Below are 7,986 nucleotides of genomic sequence, written 5' to 3'. Positions count from 1 at the left end.
TACATAACCGTAGAACTGTATAAGAACTACAACAGAACAATGCAGTGCCGCAATCGGGAATATATATATATATATATATATATATATATATATATATATATATATATATATATATATGAAGTTTAGATGCAAAACGTGATACACGCCACTTGCACCAAAATTGAGCCAAAAGCAAGATCGTCCATCTCACAGTGCTTACTTTCTGATCGTCAATGTCCTTTGTCCTCAAAACACGATATACACCACGTTAAATACAACTCAGATGATCGCTTCTTTCCATAACGTGCTATACGCCAGGCTCTAATTTAGCAAAGTCTGACATATCCACTGAGCCAATCGGCGAGCAGTATCACAGTCATGTGACCCTGTTGGCAGCGCCCAAGAGGTATAGTAGCATATTTAATCTTGTTAATTGTGATTTTATGATTAAATAATGAATTTTTTTTTTTCAGCAAAGTCAATTTTCAAACGGGGTGTAATGGTGAATAAGAATTCTCAAATAATGTTTAGAAAACTGTCACTCGATCGGAACTGTGAAATCTCCCTTCAGCTCCCTTGCAATGCCAACACCACTTAATGGTGTTCTTCCTCTGTGCGGGGTGCAAGTTTATCATTTGAATTTACTGAAACGCGCTGCATCTTTAAAAGTAATTGTAAAGTCATTTTACAAAATGTGAAGATTTATACTTGGTTACAACCCTGACTAAAGATGTCATTAGCAAAGGGGGCCGGTTGTACTAATGAGGTCAAGTAATAGGTCACGGTTTACTAAACATTTTAAAACTAATAAACAAACAATTCCCATAATGAACACCACCGTAGTATGTTGCTTAAAACATAATAACACAATATTCATAATAAAGTTGAGTTCTTATCTGTAAACAGTAACACGTTTAAAGCTTGGGACTCTCCGTCTGTAGATTGGTGTTCTTTACATTATCGTCAGCATATTTTAAGTGATTTAAAGCTGAAATTACTTTTTTAAAAATACAAAATCCATTTATACAAAGTCTCCCAACTTTCTTGAAAAGATCTGCGTTTTTGTCAAACTTTTTTTTTTAACTCTCTTGTCCAAAATCCATGGCCAAACATATATTTAAGAAAAATAAAACCATTTTGAAAAATCAGTTCTTCTCAGCGCTGTAAAGGAGCAGGCTGGAAACATCCACTCAAGGAAATACACCACTCCGCTCCCCAGCTCCATATACAATTGGCTAGCTCTGCTACGCTCACACTCTGCGAGACCTCGCTGAGACCTCAGTCAAAACTGTAGCACTGTGCGTGTGTCTCTTCTTGCTCTGGGTGCTACTGGAAAATGGGTGCATGCAAATGATGCACTCATTGAAGTCAAACCATGGCCAAGAAAGGCAAAGGGCATGGATATGGCCTTTTATGAAGAGATCTAATGCTTTACAAATGCCTTACATTGGCCTCATTTCATAACACCTCTGTATCAAGGAGAATATTGTTTTTTTTCAGCATTAAAATGTGTCAGTATACTACACTTTAGCACTGACATGCATATGTACCTTTTTAACCATTCATAACATTATTGTTTTGTACCTAAGTAAATATCAATATGTCAATACCTACCAAAATAGATGGATGTACATTTGCAACTAATAGAATACAATGTTTACACTTTCAATAATGTCCAAAAGTCCCTTCTACCATTATTTTACTTCCAAATCTCATTTCCCTATATTACTCTACTTATTACTCTCTTATCTTGTTTGTCTGTCTGTATATTCTTTTTTTGATCGCTCCACTACAGTTCAAGGGGATTGTGACCATTACCTTATCATCTCAAAAGTCACTTCTGCAACAAAAACATTGACAATGCACAACCAAAATAAAAGGCTCCAACACCCCAGCCCTGGATCTGCAATGCCTGCCCCATCAACTGTCACTTCCTATACATTTACCTTACATTCTCATTATCCCCTGCACTCGTTGCTATTATTGGTCTTGTTCACCATCTTCATTGTTGGAAATATATTGCTTCATGCTATTTCACAGATTATTGTATGTATGGGATAAATGTCTGTCCATGTGTGCCTTCATCTACCTGTGTCTTACCTGAATGTTGTCCGTCTGTCTTCCCAAAGCATACTTGTCTGCACCTGTGATGACGCCTCTCCTATTCCCTGTCTGTAGTAGTGCTTGTAAGGATAACCAAGAACACTTCAGTCTGTGTTGAGCACTTTCCTCGTCACATGTGTCTTAGCATCTTTATTCTAGTTAAATCCAGCTGATAAGGGAATGAGCATTTCAATGTAAAGTGGAGCAATAAAGTGGAGAGATAAAAAAAAGAAGCCAAGTTAGAAGCAATAGAAGCAACAATTGTGTAAATGTTCGGCCCCAGGACCTTTCCTATTTGCTTGATGCTTGAGTTGACTCAATTTTTTCTCTTAAGTTGGGCTTTTGTGTTTGGTATCACCACTTTAAACAGGTGGTGCGTTTTTGTAACTTTTTTTTTTTTGACAATTTATTGACAATTTATTTGTTACTAATGAGTCTGAATACTAAGTTTGAGTCATTGTGTTGAGTTTGAAAATAGTCAGACTGATGGACTGACGGACTGACGGACACAAATAAAAGCTGTAAACAGGATACATTCTCCTGCATCTTTTTGAGCGCTGTATAATAATTTATAGCACAAGACAGGCATCAAAACTACTCAGGGATGCTACATATGTATTTGACTTTGAAAAAAAAAAAAAAAAAAAAAAAAAAGAAACCAGAGTTTTCTATGACAGTTTGACAACTAGTGGGTAGATTTAATAACAATGTGAAGTTTAAAACTGTTGCCATCTTCAGACCAATGTTGCAGTCTCCATGACCTCAAAAAGAATCAGGCTGACACAGGAAGAATATTTTGCTTGAGATTTACAATCTAATTGAAGCCCCATTTTTCCTAACTTCTGTACATCAATTTTCATGAGCGGTTTGGCAAAAGACTCGAAAAGTTGGCTGAAGCAAATGTAGAAAAGCTGAGGATGCAATTTAACTTCTCTCCTTTTGATTTTAGCTGAGCAGCTCCCTCGTGTGATTTATATCTGCCATGATATGGAGAATTAGGAGAACATTTTATACTAGGACCACTGAAAATAAGTGCTATCCAGCCCAGTGGAATGCATGAAGTAACTATTATTTACAATGCTTTCCTTGAGTAATGAATCACACATTGTTTTGTTAGTATTTTTGTTGCCAAAACTTGTTTGTTCGACATAAAGTTCAGGCAGTTTAATTTAGTTCTGAAGGGCTGGGTTTGATCCAAGCTCCAGCCCCTTTACTACAACCTGGATTGCTAAATATGGTATAGTAGCTGTCTTTGGGTGAATTAAAAGCAAGTAATAGACTCTAGGGGATTCAGAGGACATTAGTGCCCATGTGTTATTATATTGACTGTATACAACAAGAAAAACGAATGAATACAAGGAAGGCTGCTCAGCATAGGTGGTGTGTGAGTAGTTTGTTTGGAGAGGCTATTCCACACTTTTTCCCCTGCATTTATTGAACCCAGTTATATACAGCAAGATATACACACTATATCTATCTATCTATCTATCTATCTATCTATCTATCTATCTATCTATCTATCTATCTATCTATATATATATATATATATATATATATATATATATATATATATATATATATATATATATATATATATAAAATTAAGACTTGCATTTTTTTTATTACTCTGTTACTAGTGGGTCTGAATACTAAGTTTCAGTCATTGTGTTGAGTTTGAAAATAGTCAGACTGACGGACACAAATAAAAGCTGTAAACCAGATACATTCTCCTGCATCTTTTTGAGTGCTGTATAATAATTTATAACACAAAACAGACCTCTTGACTTTTTGTTTTTTTATCCCAACATAAGGCTGCCAAATAAAGTAAGTTTAACATAGCACTAGCTTGTACTTTAAAACATGTTATGTCTCTTTAAGCAAATTCAAAAAACCGTAAGGATTACCTGCACTGTTTTTTAAAATATTTAGATCCGTTAACCTGTTCTGCAGTCCTACAGTACCTATACCAATTTCAAACACCATTTCCATCACTTCACACCAATTTAAATCAATTATTAATAATGACTATCCGAAAACTATCTTTAGTAAGCAAAACCATTCATTTTCATCAGAATTTTAAAATACATTTTCATATTTAGGGTACAGTAAGCAGGCAGATGCGTTTTTTTCCCTTCCTTGCAGACACTTTTTTTCAGAACTTCAAAAGACCCCGCTTTCACTGAAAATGGAGTGAAGGACTGGAAAAATCTAAAGCAAAAACTTCAGAAACATTCGTAATCTGGCACCACAAACAGTGTTCTGAAAGGTGTCATTTGTTCAAACAGTCGAAGGAAGTATGTTCTGACTGTAGCGTCACAATTATCAAATTCTCAGTGGTGCATGAAAACAGACAGTATGCAATGAAAATATTTTGCCACAGGTTCTGTAAAATCAGATTCGGATCAAGCTGTTTGTATAGATAACAGCAATTCAAATAAATGTAGAAATTGTGAAGAGGATGTTCCAGGCAAGGGAATGAGCGAAAAGGATTCACAGTTTTAGTCAACTGCCTCCTGCAGTGGTATGGGGGGCTCAGATCGGCAGGAAGAATGGATGTTAAACCAGCCAATCATCTCCTCCTCGAGTGACATTGAAATGCCAACTAAATCCTGTATCTATACTACAGTGTTGATTTTGATCCCAGCTCCCCTAGTGGTCTGGCGGTTGCCCAGTAGTAAAACGAGAAATATGTTCAATTTTCTTCTTTCACAAATATTGTTTTGTGTTGGTCAGAACAATTTCTCGTGAGGGTTTGGGCAATTTATTTTGGGGAGGCTTAGACTCCCCAAGCCTCTTATATGCGCTGCCTATGCTGCTCAGCATCCCGGGCTGAAGTGTCAATTGGTAAGTATTCATTTGTTTTTGAAAGACATGTGTGTCTGTGCATTTAAAAATTAACAGATTTCTAATGTTGAATTTTAAAATGTATCTGTTATAACTTCTATTTGCAGTGCTCCCCCTTTATAACGCTGTAGTCGGGAGACATAGTAAAGAGACAGTACTATTTGTGTTCCGCCTTATAACGAGAATACAAGTGTTACTGTAATGGCATTATGGGGCAAATGGGAGCCATGATCGTATAGCCTAAGAACCTGTTCCGCAGTATAAAGGGCCACCTTATAAAGGGGGAGCACTGTATAAGAAAACACATAAATAAACACCTGAAACACCCATGTCATGAGTACATATTAAACATGTGCCTATAAATAGATCATACATCTTGCAGAATAGAGCATTATCATATGAATATTAGTTTCCAAGTATCAGTATGAATATGAATGTAAGTAAGGGCTTCTCTGTAATTGATAGGATTATGGTTAATTACATACTTTGAGTTAACATTTTTTATTTACTGTTAAAAAAGCACTTTGATCTAAAGTAAATTCTAGTTCTGAAGTCGATTGAAAGTAGGTTGGATAACAGGTTGGTTATGCTTTGTTGTGACTCATCAAGTGACAAGTATTGTAATCACATGCTGGCTTCAGCAACTACAATGGTGGACAGTGTCTTTGGACCATAATGGATGTGAGCTAAATAAACCACATGGATTGGCTTTACTGTAAACAAAGGGACCAAAAATGTTTTGCATGTATAAAAAATCCAAGTTAGAAAAAAAGACAAGCCATATAAATATTTGATAACAGCAGTAAAAGAAAATAAAAATGAGCTAACTTGCAAGATTAATCTCTGTTGTTATCAATGGTAAATGACAGCATGCACCTTGTGTGCAGTTTGATGACATTTCTATAATATGAATTTGAGTGTCAATGTTGCCAATAAATGCCAATAGTGAATACCTGACTAAAGTCCTGCCTTTTATCCATGATTTTTTTTTTTCCCTGATTATGGTATAACCAAGGGGGTTTGGTCAATAATTATAGCAAAGAGTAGGTGTATCTGCAAGCCTCAAGCAAAATGCTAGATACTTCTATTAGTCCTCAATCTGAATTCAATTTTGGCAGATAGTTGCAGCTCTAATTGTCAGTTCGATACAATGCAGAATAGCCTGTAGAGCTCTTTCATTCAAGTTTGCTTGTTTATGTACTGGTGTGTTGTTCTGAAAGGGTGACGCTTGAGCAATGGCAAGGTTGAGGATGAGTTCAAAGCAGAGCAGGATCAAAAGGACATCATGGAGAAAGCTTGAAGGACAGTACACAGGTTTTATTTCAGGCAGACTCTTCAGTAAATGTATAATGTTATGATTTGAAGTTTATCAAGTGCCACTGTTTCTGTTTCTAGTCTTTGTTGACCTAATTCTCTTGAGGCCTTTGCAGTCTGTCAAAGTTTTGCTCAAACTTCTGTACAAATAACAACTTACGTGTCACAGATTTCAAAAGAACAACAAAGGCAGATTTCCTGAGGAGTGTATTGGAGGAGGGAATGTTGTTGTATATAAAGAGAAAAAGGACATTTAGAGGTCATTTGCTGAGACAGAGGCAATACAATACTATTCACCAAGGCATCGAGTGCAGCCTGACTGACAACATTGGAGGGTCTTGCAAGTACCCTAGAAAAAGCAGAGTTTGTAACAGTTTCTATTACACAGCTCAAGAATTTGCCTGGGAGCTTGGCTTGACAGATTAGCCCTGTACCCAGACTGAACAGTATGATGGTGAAACAAGAGCCACTTTTATGAGGTGCGTAACACAAGAACAGGGCAGTCGCAGTAAGGCTGGAAAGTGATCCCTTGATGAAAGTGAGTGCAGTGCTCCACCTTTCAAGCTTTCTATAGTTTTTATTTTGAGTGCACACAGACAGAGCTGCAGACAGAAATGACAGACAATTAAGGGTGCACAAAGGCGGGGAAATTTAGTATCAGGCTACATGACCCCTGCAAGCCAGCAGTATTTCAATGCATATGGCTGTCTTTTGTATAAAAATTCCAAAGCATTGGCAAAAAAAAAAAAAAACTGCCTTGAGCTCTGCTAGTAGGTTAAACATGCTGCTATATACCTGGCACATTTCTATTTAAATAACCATCTCTGAGCATCAAAGAGGAGCAGCAATGGAGGGGATTAATGCTGAAATAAAGCTTGGGTTTTCTACATATCAAAGAATAGATAAAGCTTATGAAGTTTAATTCATATGTTTCATTCCCTGAAAATATACATTTGTGATGGTTGGCTTGTCCCTGTAGAATAGGATAACGATCAGTTTTCAATCCCATACCCATACTCTATATCCATTTTAAGGGAAGAATAGGGCTAAACAATTGAAATTAACTTCACCCTGACTGAAAAGGATTTTATTTTTGAAATGGCCATCATCAGCAAGGTCTTCATACCATAACAGAGATGTTCCAGTTCAAGCCAAGACATAAAACCTAAAGACTAGAAGTAAAATTGTTCCCACAAGCAATGATTTGTCATTCTTTTCAAATGAAAAAAAAGTCACTTTCCAGCTTTGCGGAGTATAAATGAGCAATTTGAATTCACTTAAAAACCAGTACCAAGGTCACTCAGTTGAGCAGCTCATGTGTGATTATATTAACGCCAAAACCAATGAAGACTTCTAGAATGTCACTGATCTGACACAGCGAAATAAGGAACAAACTGACTAAACTTCTGGCATGCACAACTCACTTAAATATTCCACCTGGGTGCTTGGTCACAGAAAGCTTTATTTTTCAATACTTTTTGTTAAATATTGACAATTTATTTTCCTTTTTGCTTGGTGGCTTTTCCCTGATAAATATAGTAATTATAGCTTACAACTGACTTTTGTAATTAAGATTTGTAAACTTGGTTGCTTTTCTGGAAGGAGAATCCGCCCATAACCAATACATCATCATCAGCAAATAAAAGCTCTGTACTATTCATTCTTGTCGCTTCTTTTTGTTTCGGCTGCTCAGTGAAGCACTGGGAGGCCGAAATGGGAGTTGACCGCTTAGAGCCTGGAGGAAAG

Source organism: Polyodon spathula, chromosome 3 (assembly GCF_017654505.1).
Source record: "Polyodon spathula isolate WHYD16114869_AA chromosome 3, ASM1765450v1, whole genome shotgun sequence".
Taxonomy (NCBI): domain Eukaryota; kingdom Metazoa; phylum Chordata; class Actinopteri; order Acipenseriformes; family Polyodontidae; genus Polyodon; species Polyodon spathula.
This window is presented reverse-complemented; position numbering follows the sequence as displayed.